The sequence below is a fragment of the Equus asinus genome, unplaced genomic scaffold (assembly GCF_041296235.1).
Source record: "Equus asinus isolate D_3611 breed Donkey unplaced genomic scaffold, EquAss-T2T_v2 contig_194, whole genome shotgun sequence".
In the NCBI taxonomy this organism is placed as follows: Eukaryota; Metazoa; Chordata; class Mammalia; order Perissodactyla; family Equidae; genus Equus; species Equus asinus.
The window spans coordinates 1,498,949-1,514,203 of record NW_027224843.1 but is presented as its reverse complement, the minus strand read 5'-3'; positions in this window follow the sequence as shown (position 1 = coordinate 1,514,203).

Below are 15,255 nucleotides of genomic sequence, written 5' to 3'. Positions count from 1 at the left end.
CCTTCGTAAGAGGTGTTCCCGGAAGGCTGTAAGAGTACCTGGCAGAGCGAGTTGTTTCTTAGCTTCAAAAACAGCTGGAAGCAACATGATTTGGGGCCTCTCTCCCCCTTTGGAAACAAAGCAGCCTTTGTGCCTGGCAGCTCTAGGCCAAAGTAGCACACCCAGAGCACAAGTTCTACCTCAGCCAGATAAGGCCTGTCAAGAAGCTGCGTTTCACAGGCCTTTGTATGTGACGTTCCCGGTTGGCTTTGAGAGCACTGTGCAGAGCCAGTTGTTTTAGCTTCCCAGAGAGCAGGAAGCAAGATGCTTTGGGGCCTCTCTCACACTTTGGAAATAAAGGCAGCCCTTTGGGCCTGGCAGCCCTAGGCCAATGGAGTACACCCAGAGCAGAAGTTCTACCTCAGCCAGATCAGGCCTTCCAAGAAACTGCGTCTCACAGGCCTTTCTCTGTCACGTTGCCGGTAGGCTGTGAGAGCACTGTGCAGAGCCAGTTGTTTCTTAGCTTCCCAAAGATTTGGAAGCAAGATACTTTGGGGACTCTCAGCCCCTTTGGAAACAAGGCGGCCCTTTGGGCCTGGCAGCTCTAGGCCAAAGTAGCACGCCCAGAGCAGGAGTTCTACTTCAGCCAGATCAGGCCTGCCAAGAAACTGCGTTTCACAGGCCTTTCAAAGACATGTTCCCGGTAGGCTGTAAGAGCACGGGCCAGAGCGAGTTGGTTCTTAGCTTCCCAGAGAGCTGGAAGCAAGATGCTTTGGGGCCTCTCTGCCCCTTTGGAAACAAGGCAGCCGTTTGGGCCTGGCAGCTCTAGGGCAATGGAGCACACCCAGAGCAGAAGTTCTACTTCAGCCAAATCAGGCCTGCCAGGAAACGGCATTTCACAGGCCTTGGTAAGAGATGTTCCCGGTAGGCTGTAAGAGCACTGGGCAACGCCAGATGTTTCTTAGCTTCCCGAAGAGCTGGAAGCAAGATGCTTTGGTGCCACTCTCTCACTTTGGAATCAAGGCAGCCCTTTGGGGCAGGTAGCTCTAGGCCAGTGGAGCACACCCAGAGCAGAAGTTCTACTTCGGCCAGTTCAGGCCACCAACAAACTGCATTTCACAGGCCTTGGTAAGAGATGTTCCCGGTAGGCTGTAAGAGCACTGGGCAACGCCAGATGTTTATTAGCTTCCCGAAGAGCTGGAAGCAAGATGCTTTGGGGCCTCTCATCCCCTTTGCAAACAAGGCGGCCCTTGGGCCAGGCAGCTCTAGGCCAATGGACCACACCCAGAGCAGAAGTTCTACTTCAGCTAGATCAGGCCACCAACAAAGTGCATTTCACAGGCCTTGGTAAGAGATTGTCTCTTAGGCTGTAAGAGCACTGGGCAGAGCCAGTTGTTTCTTAGCTTCGCAAAGACCTGGAAGCAAGATGCTTTGGGGCCTCTCTGCCCCTTTGGAAACAAGGCAGCACCTTGGGCCTGGCAGCTCTAGGGCAATGGAGCACACCCAGAGCAGAAGTTCTACTTCAGCCACATCAGGCCTGCCAGGAAACGGCATTTCACAGGCCTTGGTAAGAGATGTTCCCGGTAGGCTGTAAGAGCACTGGGCAACGCCAGATGTTTCTTAGCTTCCCGAAGAGCTGGAAGCAAGATGCTTTGGTGCCACTCTCTCACTTTGGAATCAAGGCAGCCCTTTGGGGCAGGTAGCTCTAGGCCAGTGGAGCACACCCAGAGCAGAAGTTCTACTTCGGCCAGTTCAGGCCACCAACAAACTGCGTTTCACAGGCCTTGGTAAGAGCTGTTCCCGGTAGGCTGTAAGAGCACTGGGCAACGCCAGATGTTTCTTAGCTTCCCGAAGAGCTGGAAGCAAGATGCTTTGGGGCCTCTCATCCCCTTTGCAAACAAGGCGGCCCTTTGGGCCAGGCAGCTCTAGGCCAATGGAGCACACCCAGAGCAGAAGTTCTACTTCAGCTAGATCAGGCCACCAACAAAGTGCATTTCACAGGCCTTGGTAAGAGATTGTCTCTTAGGCTGTAAGAGCACTGGGCAGAGCCAGTTGTTTCTTAGCTTCCCAAAGAGCTGGAAGCAAGATGCTTTGGGGGCTCCCTGCCCCTTTGCCAACAAGGCCGACCTTTGGGCCTTTCAGCTCTAGGCCAATGGAGCACACCCAGAGCAGAAGTTCTACCTCAGCCAGATAAGGCCTGCCAAGAAACTGCGTTTCAAAGGCTTTGGTAAGAGATGTTGCCGGTACTCTGTTAGAGCACTGGGCAGAGACACTTGTTTCTTAGCTTCCCAAAGAGCTGGAAGCAAGATGCTTTGGGGCCTCTCTGCCCCTTTGCAAACAAGGCATCCCTTTGGGCCTTTCAGCTCTAGGCCAATGGAGCACACCCAGAGCAGAAGTCCTACTTCAGCCAGATCAGGCCTGCCAAGGAACTGCGTTTCAGAGGCCTTTGTATGTGACGTTCCCGGTAGGCTGTGAGAGCACGGTGCAGAGCCAGTTGTTTCCTTGTTTCCCAAACAGCTGGAAGCAAGACGCTTTGGGGCCTCTCTGCCCCTTTGGAAACAAGGCAGCACGTTGGGTCTGGCAGCTCTAGGGCAATGGAGCACAACCAGAGCAGAAGTTCTACTTCTTCCAGATCAGGCCTGCCTAGACAGTGCGTTTCACAGGCCTTGATAAGAGATGTTCTCTTAGGCTATAAGAGCACTGGGCACAGCCAGTTGTTTCTTAGCTTCCCAAGAGGTGGAAGCAAGATGCTTTGGGGCCTCTCTCCCCCTTTGGAAACAAGGCAGCCCTTTGGGCCTTTCATCTCTAGGGCAATGGAGCACACCCAGAGCAGAAGTTCGACCTCAGCCAGATCAGGCCTGCCAAGAAACTGCTTTTCACAGGCCTTCGTAAGAGGTGTTCCCGGAAGGCTGTAAGAGTACCTGGCAGAGCGAGTTGTTTCTTAGCTTCAAAAACAGCTGGAAGCAACATGATTTGGGGCCTCTCTCCCCCTTTGGAAACAAAGCAGCCTTTGTGCCTGGCAGCTCTAGGCCAAAGTAGCACACCCAGAGCACAAGTTCTACCTCAGCCAGATAAGGCCTGTCAAGAAGCTGCGTTTCACAGGCCTTTGTATGTGACGTTCCCGGTTGGCTTTGAGAGCACTGTGCAGAGCCAGTTGTTTTAGCTTCCCAGAGAGCAGGAAGCAAGATGCTTTGGGGCCTCTCTCACACTTTGGAAATAAAGGCAGCCCTTTGGGCCTGGCAGCCCTAGGCCAATGGAGTACACCCAGAGCAGAAGTTCTACCTCAGCCAGATCAGGCCTTCCAAGAAACTGCGTCTCACAGGCCTTTCTCTGTCACATTGCCGGTAGGCTGTGAGAGCACTGTGCAGAGCCAGTTGTTTCTTAGCTTCCCAAAGATTTGGAAGCAAGATACTTTGGGGACTCTCAGCCCCTTTGGAAACAAGGCGGCCCTTTGGGCCTGGCAGCTCTAGGCCAAAGTAGCACGCCCAGAGCAGGAGTTCTACTTCAGCCAGATCAGGCCTGCCAAGAAACTGCGTTTCACAGGCCTTGGTAAGAGATGTTCCCGGCAGGCTGTGAGAGCACTGTGGAGAGCCAGTTGCTTTAGCTTCCCACAGAGCTGGAAGCAAGATGCTTTGGGGCCTCTCTCTCCCTTTGGACACAAGGCAGCCGTTTGGGCCTGGCAGCTCTAGGCCAATGGAGCACACCCACAGCAGAAGTTCTACTTCAGGCAGATCAGTCCTGCCCAGAAACTGCGTTTCACAGCCCTTGGTAAGAGATGTTCACGGTAGGCTGTGAGAGCACTGGGCAGAACCAGTTGTTTTTTAGCTTCCCAAAGTGCTGGAGGCAAGATGCTTTGGGGCCTCTCTCCCCCTTTGGAAACAAGGCAGCCCTTAGGTCCTGGTAGCTCTAGGCCTATGTAGCACAACCAGAACAGAAGTTCTACTTCAGCCAGGTCAGGCCTGCCAAGAAACTGCGTTTCACAGGCCTTTCAAAGACATGTTCTCTTAGGCTGTAAGAGCACTGGGCAGAGCCAGCTGTTTCTTAGCTTCCCGAAGAGCTGGGAGCAAGATGCTTTGGGTCCACTCTCCGTCTTTGGAAACAAGGCAGCCCTTTGGGCCTGGCAGCTCTAGGGCAATGGAGCACACCCAGAGCAGAAGTTCTACTTCAGCCAGATCAGGCCTGCCAGGAAACTGCGTTTCACAGGCCTTGGTAAGAGATGTTCCCGGTAGGCTGTAAGAGCACTGGGCAGAGCCAGTTGTTTCTTACCTTCCTGAAAAGCTGGAAGCAAGATGCTTGGGACCCCTCTGCCCGTTTGGGAACAAGGCAGCCTTTTGGGTCGGGAAGCTCTAGGCCAATGGAGCACACGCAGAGCAGGAGTTCTACTTCAGCCTGATCAGGCCTGCAAAGAAACAGCGTTTGACAGGCCTTGGTAAGAGATGTTCCCGGTAGGTGTAAGAGCACTGGGCAGAGCCAGTTGTTTCTTAGCTTCGCAAAGACCGGGAAGCAAGATGCTTTGGGCCTCTCTGCCCCTTGGAAACAGGGCAGCACTTTGGGCCTGGCAGCTCTAGGGCAATGGAGCACACCCAGAGCCGGAGTTCTACTTCAGCCAGATGAGGCCTGCCAAGAAACTGCGTTTCACAGGCCTTTCAAAGACATGTTCCCGGTAGGCTGTAAGAGCACGGGCCAGAGCGAGTTGGTTCTTAGCTTCCCAGAGAGCTGGAAGCAAGATGCTTTGGGGCCTCTCTGCCCCTTTGGAAAGAAGGCAGCACCTTGGGCCTGGCAGCTCTAGGGCAATGGAGCACACCCAGAGCAGAAGTTCTACTTCAGCCAAATCAGGCCTGCCAGGAAACGGCGTTTCACAGGCCTTGGTAAGAGATGTTCCCGGTAGGCTGTAAGAGCACTGGGCAACGCCAGATGTTTCTTAGCTTCCCGAAGAGCTGGAAGCAAGATGCTTTGGTGCCACTCTCTCACTTTGGAATCAAGGCAGCCCTTTGGGGCAGGTAGCTCTAGGCCAGTGGAGCACACCCAGAGCAGAAGTTCTACTTCGGCCAGTTCAGGCCACCAACAAACTGCGTTTCACAGGCCTTGGTAAGAGATGTTCCCGGTAGGCTGTAAGAGCACTGGGCAACGCCAGATGTTTCTTAGCTTCCCGAAGAGCTGGAAGCAAGATGCTTTGGGGCCTCTCATCCCCTTTGCAAACAAGGCGGCCCTTTGGGCCAGGCAGCTCTAGGCCAATGGAGCACACCCAGAGCAGAAGTTCTACTTCAGCTAGATCAGGCCACCAACAAAGTGCATTTCACAGGCCTTGGTAAGAGATTGTCTCTTAGGCTGTAAGAGCACTGGGCAGAGCCAGTTGTTTCTTAGCTTCCCAAAGAGCTGGAAGCAAGATGCTTTGGGGGCTCCCTGCCCCTTTGCCAACAAGGCCGACCTTTGGGCCTTTCAGCTCTAGGCCAATGGAGCACACCCAGAGCAGAAGTTCTACCTCAGCCAGATAAGGCCTGCCAAGAAACTGCGTTTCAAAGGCTTTGGTAAGAGATGTTGCCGGTACTCTGTTAGAGCACTGGGCAGAGACACTTGTTTCTTAGCTTCCCAAAGAGCTGGAAGCAAGATGCTTTGGGGCCTCTCTGCCCCTTTGCAAACAAGGCATCCCTTTGGGCCTTTCAGCTCTAGGCCAATGGAGCACACCCAGAGCAGAAGTCCTACTTCAGCCAGATCAGGCCTGCCAAGGAACTGCGTTTCAGAGGCCTTTGTATGTGACGTTCCCGGTAGGCTGTGAGAGCACGGTGCAGAGCCAGTTGTTTCCTTGTTTCCCAAACAGCTGGAAGCAAGACGCTTTGGGGCCTCTCTGCCCCTTTGGAAACAAGGCAGCACGTTGGGTCTGGCAGCTCTAGGGCAATGGAGCACAACCAGAGCAGAAGTTCTACTTCTTCCAGATCAGGCCTGCCTAGACAGTGCGTTTCACAGGCCTTGATAAGAGATGTTCTCTTAGGCTATAAGAGCACTGGGCACAGCCAGTTGTTTCTTAGCTTCCCAAGAGGTGGAAGCAAGATGCTTTGGGGCCTCTCTCCCCCTTTGGAAACAAGGCAGCCCTTTGGGCCTTTCATCTCTAGGGCAATGGAGCACACCCAGAGCAGAAGTTCGACCTCAGCCAGATCAGGCCTGCCAAGAAACTGCTTTTCACAGGCCTTCGTAAGAGGTGTTCCCGGAAGGCTGTAAGAGTACCTGGCAGAGCGAGTTGTTTCTTAGCTTCAAAAACAGCTGGAAGCAACATGATTTGGGGCCTCTCTCCCCCTTTGGAAACAAAGCAGCCTTTGTGCCTGGCAGCTCTAGGCCAAAGTAGCACACCCAGAGCACAAGTTCTACCTCAGCCAGATAAGGCCTGTCAAGAAGCTGCGTTTCACAGGCCTTTGTATGTGACGTTCCCGGTTGGCTTTGAGAGCACTGTGCAGAGCCAGTTGTTTTAGCTTCCCAGAGAGCAGGAAGCAAGATGCTTTGGGGCCTCTCTCACACTTTGGAAATAAAGGCAGCCCTTTGGGCCTGGCAGCCCTAGGCCAATGGAGTACACCCAGAGCAGAAGTTCTACCTCAGCCAGATCAGGCCTTCCAAGAAACTGCGTCTCACAGGCCTTTCTCTGTCACATTGCCGGTAGGCTGTGAGAGCACTGTGCAGAGCCAGTTGTTTCTTAGCTTCCCAAAGATTTGGAAGCAAGATACTTTGGGGACTCTCAGCCCCTTTGGAAACAAGGCGGCCCTTTGGGCCTGGCAGCTCTAGGCCAAAGTAGCACGCCCAGAGCAGGAGTTCTACTTCAGCCAGATCAGGCCTGCCAAGAAACTGCGTTTCACAGGCCTTGGTAAGAGATGTTCCCGGCAGGCTGTGAGAGCACTGTGGAGAGCCAGTTGCTTTAGCTTCCCACAGAGCTGGAAGCAAGATGCTTTGGGGCCTCTCTCTCCCTTTGGACACAAGGCAGCCGTTTGGGCCTGGCAGCTCTAGGCCAATGGAGCACACCCACAGCAGAAGTTCTACTTCAGGCAGATCAGTCCTGCCCAGAAACTGCGTTTCACAGCCCTTGGTAAGAGATGTTCACGGTAGGCTGTGAGAGCACTGGGCAGAACCAGTTGTTTTTTAGCTTCCCAAAGTGCTGGAGGCAAGATGCTTTGGGGCCTCTCTCCCCCTTTGGAAACAAGGCAGCCCTTAGGTCCTGGTAGCTCTAGGCCTATGTAGCACAACCAGAACAGAAGTTCTACTTCAGCCAGGTCAGGCCTGCCAAGAAACTGCGTTTCACAGGCCTTTCAAAGACATGTTCTCTTAGGCTGTAAGAGCACTGGGCAGAGCCAGCTGTTTCTTAGCTTCCCGAAGAGCTGGGAGCAAGATGCTTTGGGTCCACTCTCCGTCTTTGGAAACAAGGCAGCCCTTTGGGCCTGGCAGCTCTAGGGCAATGGAGCACACCCAGAGCAGAAGTTCTACTTCAGCCAGATCAGGCCTGCCAGGAAACTGCGTTTCACAGGCCTTGGTAAGAGATGTTCCCGGTAGGCTGTAAGAGCACTGGGCAGAGCCAGTTGTTTCTTACCTTCCTGAAAAGCTGGAAGCAAGATGCTTGGGACCCCTCTGCCCGTTTGGGAACAAGGCAGCCTTTTGGGTCGGGAAGCTCTAGGCCAATGGAGCACACGCAGAGCAGGAGTTCTACTTCAGCCCGATCAGGCCTGCAAAGAAACAGCGTTTGACAGGCCTTGGTAAGAGATGTTCCCGGTAGGTGTAAGAGCACTGGGCAGAGCCAGTTGTTTCTTAGCTTCGCAAAGACCGGGAAGCAAGATGCTTTGGGCCTCTCTGCCCCTTGGAAACAGGGCAGCACTTTGGGCCTGGCAGCTCTAGGGCAATGGAGCACACCCAGAGCCGGAGTTCTACTTCAGCCAGATGAGGCCTGCCAAGAAACTGCGTTTCACAGGCCTTTCAAAGACATGTTCCCGGTAGGCTGTAAGAGCACGGGCCAGAGCGAGTTGGTTCTTAGCTTCCCAGAGAGCTGGAAGCAAGATGCTTTGGGGCCTCTCTGCCCCTTTGGAAAGAAGGCAGCACCTTGGGCCTGGCAGCTCTAGGGCAATGGAGCACACCCAGAGCAGAAGTTCTACTTCAGCCAAATCAGGCCTGCCAGGAAACGGCGTTTCACAGGCCTTGGTAAGAGATGTTCCCGGTAGGCTGTAAGAGCACTGGGCAACGCCAGATGTTTCTTAGCTTCCCGAAGAGCTGGAAGCAAGATGCTTTGGTGCCACTCTCTCACTTTGGAATCAAGGCAGCCCTTTGGGGCAGGTAGCTCTAGGCCAGTGGAGCACACCCAGAGCAGAAGTTCTACTTCGGCCAGTTCAGGCCACCAACAAACTGCGTTTCACAGGCCTTGGTAAGAGATGTTCCCGGTAGGCTGTAAGAGCACTGGGCAACGCCAGATGTTTCTTAGCTTCCCGAAGAGCTGGAAGCAAGATGCTTTGGGGCCTCTCATCCCCTTTGCAAACAAGGCGGCCCTTTGGGCCAGGCAGCTCTAGGCCAATGGAGCACACCCAGAGCAGAAGTTCTACTTCAGCTAGATCAGGCCACCAACAAAGTGCATTTCACAGGCCTTGGTAAGAGATTGTCTCTTAGGCTGTAAGAGCACTGGGCAGAGCCAGTTGTTTCTTAGCTTCCCAAAGAGCTGGAAGCAAGATGCTTTGGGGGCTCCCTGCCCCTTTGCCAACAAGGCCGACCTTTGGGCCTTTCAGCTCTAGGCCAATGGAGCACACCCAGAGCAGAAGTTCTACCTCAGCCAGATAAGGCCTGCCAAGAAACTGCGTTTCAAAGGCTTTGGTAAGAGATGTTGCCGGTACTCTGTTAGAGCACTGGGCAGAGACACTTGTTTCTTAGCTTCCCAAAGAGCTGGAAGCAAGATGCTTTGGGGCCTCTCTGCCCCTTTGCAAACAAGGCATCCCTTTGGGCCAGGCAGCTCTAGGCCAATGGAGCACACCCAGAGCAGAAGTCCTACTTCAGCCAGATCAGGCCTGCCAAGGAACTGCGTTTCAGAGGCCTTTGTATGTGACGTTCCCGGTAGGCTGTGAGAGCACGGTGCAGAGCCAGTTGTTTCCTTGTTTCCCAAACAGCTGGAAGCAAGACGCTTTGGGGCCTCTCTGCCCCTTTGGAAACAAGGCAGCACGTTGGGTCTGGCAGCTCTAGGGCAATGGAGCACAACCAGAGCAGAAGTTCTACTTCTTCCAGATCAGGCCTGCCTAGACAGTGCGTTTCACAGGCCTTGATAAGAGATGTTCTCTTAGGCTATAAGAGCACTGGGCACAGCCAGTTGTTTCTTAGCTTCCCAAGAGGTGGAAGCAAGATGCTTTGGGGCCTCTCTCCCCCTTTGGAAACAAGGCAGCCCTTTTGGCCTTTCATCTCTAGGGCAATGGAGCACACCCAGAGCAGAAGTTCTACCTCAGCCAGATCAGGCCTGCCAAGAAACTGCTTTTCACAGGCCTTCGTAAGAGGTGTTCCCGGAAGGCTGTAAGAGTACCTGGCAGAGCGAGTTGTTTCTTAGCTTCAAAAACAGCTGGAAGCAACATGATTTGGGGCCTCTCTCCCCCTTTGGAAACAAAGCAGCCTTTGTGCCTGGCAGCTCTAGGCCAAAGTAGCACACCCAGAGCACAAGTTCTACCTCAGCCAGATAAGGCCTGTCAAGAAGCTGCGTTTCACAGGCCTTTGTATGTGACGTTCCCGGTTGGCTTTGAGAGCACTGTGCAGAGCCAGTTGTTTTAGCTTCCCAGAGAGCAGGAAGCAAGATGCTTTGGGGCCTCTCTCACACTTTGGAAATAAAGGCAGCCCTTTGGGCCTGGCAGCCCTAGGCCAATGGAGTACACCCAGAGCAGAAGTTCTACCTCAGCCAGATCAGGCCTTCCAAGAAACTGCGTCTCACAGGCCTTTCTCTGTCACGTTGCCGGTAGGCTGTGAGAGCACTGTGCAGAGCCAGTTGTTTCTTAGCTTCCCAAAGATTTGGAAGCAAGATACTTTGGGGACTCTCAGCCCCTTTGGAAACAAGGCGGCCCTTTGGGCCTGGCAGCTCTAGGCCAAAGTAGCACGCCCAGAGCAGGAGTTCTACTTCAGCCAGATCAGGCCTGCCAAGAAACTGCGTTTCACAGGCCTTGGTAAGAGATGTTCCCGGCAGGCTGTGAGAGCACTGTGGAGAGCCAGTTGCTTTAGCTTCCCACAGAGCTGGAAGCAAGATGCTTTGGGGCCTCTCTCTCCCTTTGGACACAAGGCAGCCGTTTGGGCCTGGCAGCTCTAGGCCAATGGAGCACACCCACAGCAGAAGTTCTACTTCAGGCAGATCAGTCCTGCCCAGAAACTGCGTTTCACAGCCCTTGGTAAGAGATGTTCACGGTAGGCTGTGAGAGCACTGGGCAGAACCAGTTGTTTTTTAGCTTCCCAAAGTGCTGGAGGCAAGATGCTTTGGGGCCTCTCTCCCCCTTTGGAAACAAGGCAGCCCTTAGGTCCTGGTAGCTCTAGGCCTATGTAGCACAACCAGAACAGAAGTTCTACTTCAGCCAGGTCAGGCCTGCCAAGAAACTGCGTTTCACAGGCCTTTCAAAGACATGTTCTCTTAGGCTGTAAGAGCACTGGGCAGAGCCAGCTGTTTCTTAGCTTCCCGAAGAGCTGGGAGCAAGATGCTTTGGGTCCACTCTCCGTCTTTGGAAACAAGGCAGCCCTTTGGGCCTGGCCGCTCTAGGGCAATGGAGCACACCCAGAGCAGAAGTTCTACTTCAGCCAGATCAGGCCTGCCAGGAAACTGCGTTTCACAGGCCTTGGTAAGAGATGTTCCCGGTAGGCTGTAAGAGCACTGGGCAGAGCCAGTTGTTTCTTACCTTCCTGAAAAGCTGGAAGCAAGATGCTTGGGACCCCTCTGCCCGTTTGGGAACAAGGCAGCCTTTTGGGTCGGGAAGCTCTAGGCCAATGGAGCACACGCAGAGCAGGAGTTCTACTTCAGCCTGATCAGGCCTGCAAAGAAACAGCGTTTGACAGGCCTTGGTAAGAGATGTTCCCGGTAGGTGTAAGAGCACTGGGCAGAGCCAGTTGTTTCTTAGCTTCGCAAAGACCGGGAAGCAAGATGCTTTGGGCCTCTCTGCCCCTTGGAAACAGGGCAGCACTTTGGGCCTGGCAGCTCTAGGGCAATGGAGCACACCCAGAGCCGGAGTTCTACTTCAGCCAGATGAGGCCTGCCAAGAAACTGCGTTTCACAGGCCTTTCAAAGACATGTTCCCGGTAGGCTGTAAGAGCACGGGCCAGAGCGAGTTGGTTCTTAGCTTCCCAGAGAGCTGGAAGCAAGATGCTTTGGGGCCTCTCTGCCCCTTTGGAAAGAAGGCAGCACCTTGGGCCTGGCAGCTCTAGGGCAATGGAGCACACCCAGAGCAGAAGTTCTACTTCAGCCAAATCAGGCCTGCCAGGAAACGGCGTTTCACAGGCCTTGGTAAGAGATGTTCCCGGTAGGCTGTAAGAGCACTGGGCAACGCCAGATGTTTCTTAGCTTCCCGAAGAGCTGGAAGCAAGATGCTTTGGTGCCACTCTCTCACTTTGGAATCAAGGCAGCCCTTTGGGGCAGGTAGCTCTAGGCCAGTGGAGCACACCCAGAGCAGAAGTTCTACTTCGGCCAGTTCAGGCCACCAACAAACTGCGTTTCACAGGCCTTGGTAAGAGATGTTCCCGGTAGGCTGTAAGAGCACTGGGCAACGCCAGATGTTTCTTAGCTTCCCGAAGAGCTGGAAGCAAGATGCTTTGGGGCCTCTCATCCCCTTTGCAAACAAGGCGGCCCTTTGGGCCAGGCAGCTCTAGGCCAATGGAGCACACCCAGAGCAGAAGTTCTACTTCAGCTAGATCAGGCCACCAACAAAGTGCATTTCACAGGCCTTGGTAAGAGATTGTCTCTTAGGCTGTAAGAGCACTGGGCAGAGCCAGTTGTTTCTTAGCTTCCCAAAGAGCTGGAAGCAAGATGCTTTGGGGGCTCCCTGCCCCTTTGCCAACAAGGCCGACCTTTGGGCCTTTCAGCTCTAGGCCAATGGAGCACACCCAGAGCAGAAGTTCTACCTCAGCCAGATAAGGCCTGCCAAGAAACTGCGTTTCAAAGGCTTTGGTAAGAGATGTTGCCGGTACTCTGTTAGAGCACTGGGCAGAGACACTTGTTTCTTAGCTTCCCAAAGAGCTGGAAGCAAGATGCTTTGGGGCCTCTCTGCCCCTTTGCAAACAAGGCATCCCTTTGGGCCTTTCAGCTCTAGGCCAATGGAGCACACCCAGAGCAGAAGTCCTACTTCAGCCAGATCAGGCCTGCCAAGGAACTGCGTTTCAGAGGCCTTTGTATGTGACGTTCCCGGTAGGCTGTGAGAGCACGGTGCAGAGCCAGTTGTTTCCTTGTTTCCCAAACAGCTGGAAGCAAGACGCTTTGGGGCCTCTCTGCCCCTTTGGAAACAAGGCAGCACGTTGGGTCTGGCAGCTCTAGGGCAATGGAGCACAACCAGAGCAGAAGTTCTACTTCTTCCAGATCAGGCCTGCCTAGACAGTGCGTTTCACAGGCCTTGATAAGAGATGTTCTCTTAGGCTATAAGAGCACTGGGCACAGCCAGTTGTTTCTTAGCTTCCCAAGAGGTGGAAGCAAGATGCTTTGGGGCCTCTCTCCCCCTTTGGAAACAAGGCAGCCCTTTGGGCCTTTCATCTCTAGGGCAATGGAGCACACCCAGAGCAGAAGTTCGACCTCAGCCAGATCAGGCCTGCCAAGAAACTGCTTTTCACAGGCCTTCGTAAGAGGTGTTCCCGGAAGGCTGTAAGAGTACCTGGCAGAGCGAGTTGTTTCTTAGCTTCAAAAACAGCTGGAAGCAACATGATTTGGGGCCTCTCTCCCCCTTTGGAAACAAAGCAGCCTTTGTGCCTGGCAGCTCTAGGCCAAAGTAGCACACCCAGAGCACAAGTTCTACCTCAGCCAGATAAGGCCTGTCAAGAAGCTGCGTTTCACAGGCCTTTGTATGTGACGTTCCCGGTTGGCTTTGAGAGCACTGTGCAGAGCCAGTTGTTTTAGCTTCCCAGAGAGCAGGAAGCAAGATGCTTTGGGGCCTCTCTCACACTTTGGAAATAAAGGCAGCCCTTTGGGCCTGGCAGCCCTAGGCCAATGGAGTACACCCAGAGCAGAAGTTCTACCTCAGCCAGATCAGGCCTTCCAAGAAACTGCGTCTCACAGGCCTTTCTCTGTCACGTTGCCGGTAGGCTGTGAGAGCACTGTGCAGAGCCAGTTGTTTCTTAGCTTCCCAAAGATTTGGAAGCAAGATACTTTGGGGACTCTCAGCCCCTTTGGAAACAAGGCGGCCCTTTGGGCCTGGCAGCTCTAGGCCAAAGTAGCACGCCCAGAGCAGGAGTTCTACTTCAGCCAGATCAGGCCTGCCAAGAAACTGCGTTTCACAGGCCTTGGTAAGAGATGTTCCCGGCAGGCTGTGAGAGCACTGTGGAGAGCCAGTTGCTTTAGCTTCCCACAGAGCTGGAAGCAAGATGCTTTGGGGCCTCTCTCTCCCTTTGGACACAAGGCAGCCGTTTGGGCCTGGCAGCTCTAGGCCAATGGAGCACACCCACAGCAGAAGTTCTACTTCAGGCAGATCAGTCCTGCCCAGAAACTGCGTTTCACAGCCCTTGGTAAGAGATGTTCACGGTAGGCTGTGAGAGCACTGGGCAGAACCAGTTGTTTTTTAGCTTCCCAAAGTGCTGGAGGCAAGATGCTTTGGGGCCTCTCTCCCCCTTTGGAAACAAGGCAGCCCTTAGGTCCTGGTAGCTCTAGGCCTATGTAGCACAACCAGAACAGAAGTTCTACTTCAGCCAGGTCAGGCCTGCCAAGAAACTGCGTTTCACAGGCCTTTCAAAGACATGTTCTCTTAGGCTGTAAGAGCACTGGGCAGAGCCAGCTGTTTCTTAGCTTCCCGAAGAGCTGGGAGCAAGATGCTTTGGGTCCACTCTCCGTCTTTGGAAACAAGGCAGCCCTTTGGGCCTGGCAGCTCTAGGGCAATGGAGCACACCCAGAGCAGAAGTTCTACTTCAGCCAGATCAGGCCTGCCAGGAAACTGCGTTTCACAGGCCTTGGTAAGAGATGTTCCCGGTAGGCTGTAAGAGCACTGGGCAGAGCCAGTTGTTTCTTACCTTCCTGAAAAGCTGGAAGCAAGATGCTTGGGACCCCTCTGCCCGTTTGGGAACAAGGCAGCCTTTTGGGTCGGGAAGCTCTAGGCCAATGGAGCACACGCAGAGCAGGAGTTCTACTTCAGCCTGATCAGGCCTGCAAAGAAACAGCGTTTGACAGGCCTTGGTAAGAGATGTTCCCGGTAGGTGTAAGAGCACTGGGCAGAGCCAGTTGTTTCTTAGCTTCGCAAAGACCGGGAAGCAAGATGCTTTGGGCCTCTCTGCCCCTTGGAAACAGGGCAGCACTTTGGGCCTGGCAGCTCTAGGGCAATGGAGCACACCCAGAGCCGGAGTTCTACTTCAGCCAGATGAGGCCTGCCAAGAAACTGCGTTTCACAGGCCTTTCAAAGACATGTTCCCGGTAGGCTGTAAGAGCACGGGCCAGAGCGAGTTGGTTCTTAGCTTCCCAGAGAGCTGGAAGCAAGATGCTTTGGGGCCTCTCTGCCCCTTTGGAAACAAGGCAGCACCTTGGGCCTGGCAGCTCTAGGGCAATGGAGCACACCCAGAGCAGAAGTTCTACTTCAGCCAAATCAGGCCTGCCAGGAAACGGCGTTTCACAGGCCTTGGTAAGAGATGTTCCCGGTAGGCTGTAAGAGCACTGGGCAACGCCAGATGTTTCTTAGCTTCCCGAAGAGCTGGAAGCAAGATGCTTTGGTGCCACTCTCTCACTTTGGAATCAAGGCAGCCCTTTGGGGCAGGTAGCTCTAGGCCAGTGGAGCACACCCAGCGCAGAAGTTCTGCTTCGGCCAGTTCAGGCCACCAACAAACTGCGTTTCACAGGCCTTGGTAAGAGATGTTCCCGGTAGGCTGTAAGAGCACTGGGCAACGCCAGATGTTTCTTAGCTTCCCGAAGAGCTGGAAGCAAGATGCTTTGGGGCCTCTCATCCCCTTTGCAAACAAGGCGGCCCTTTGGGCCAGGCAGCTCTAGGCCAATGGAGCACACCCAGAGCAGAAGTTCTACTTCAGCTAGATCAGGCCACCAACAAAGTGCATTTCACAGGCCTTGGTAAGAGATTGTCTCTTAGGCTGTAAGAGCACTGGGCAGAGCCAGTTGTTTCTTAGCTTCCCAAA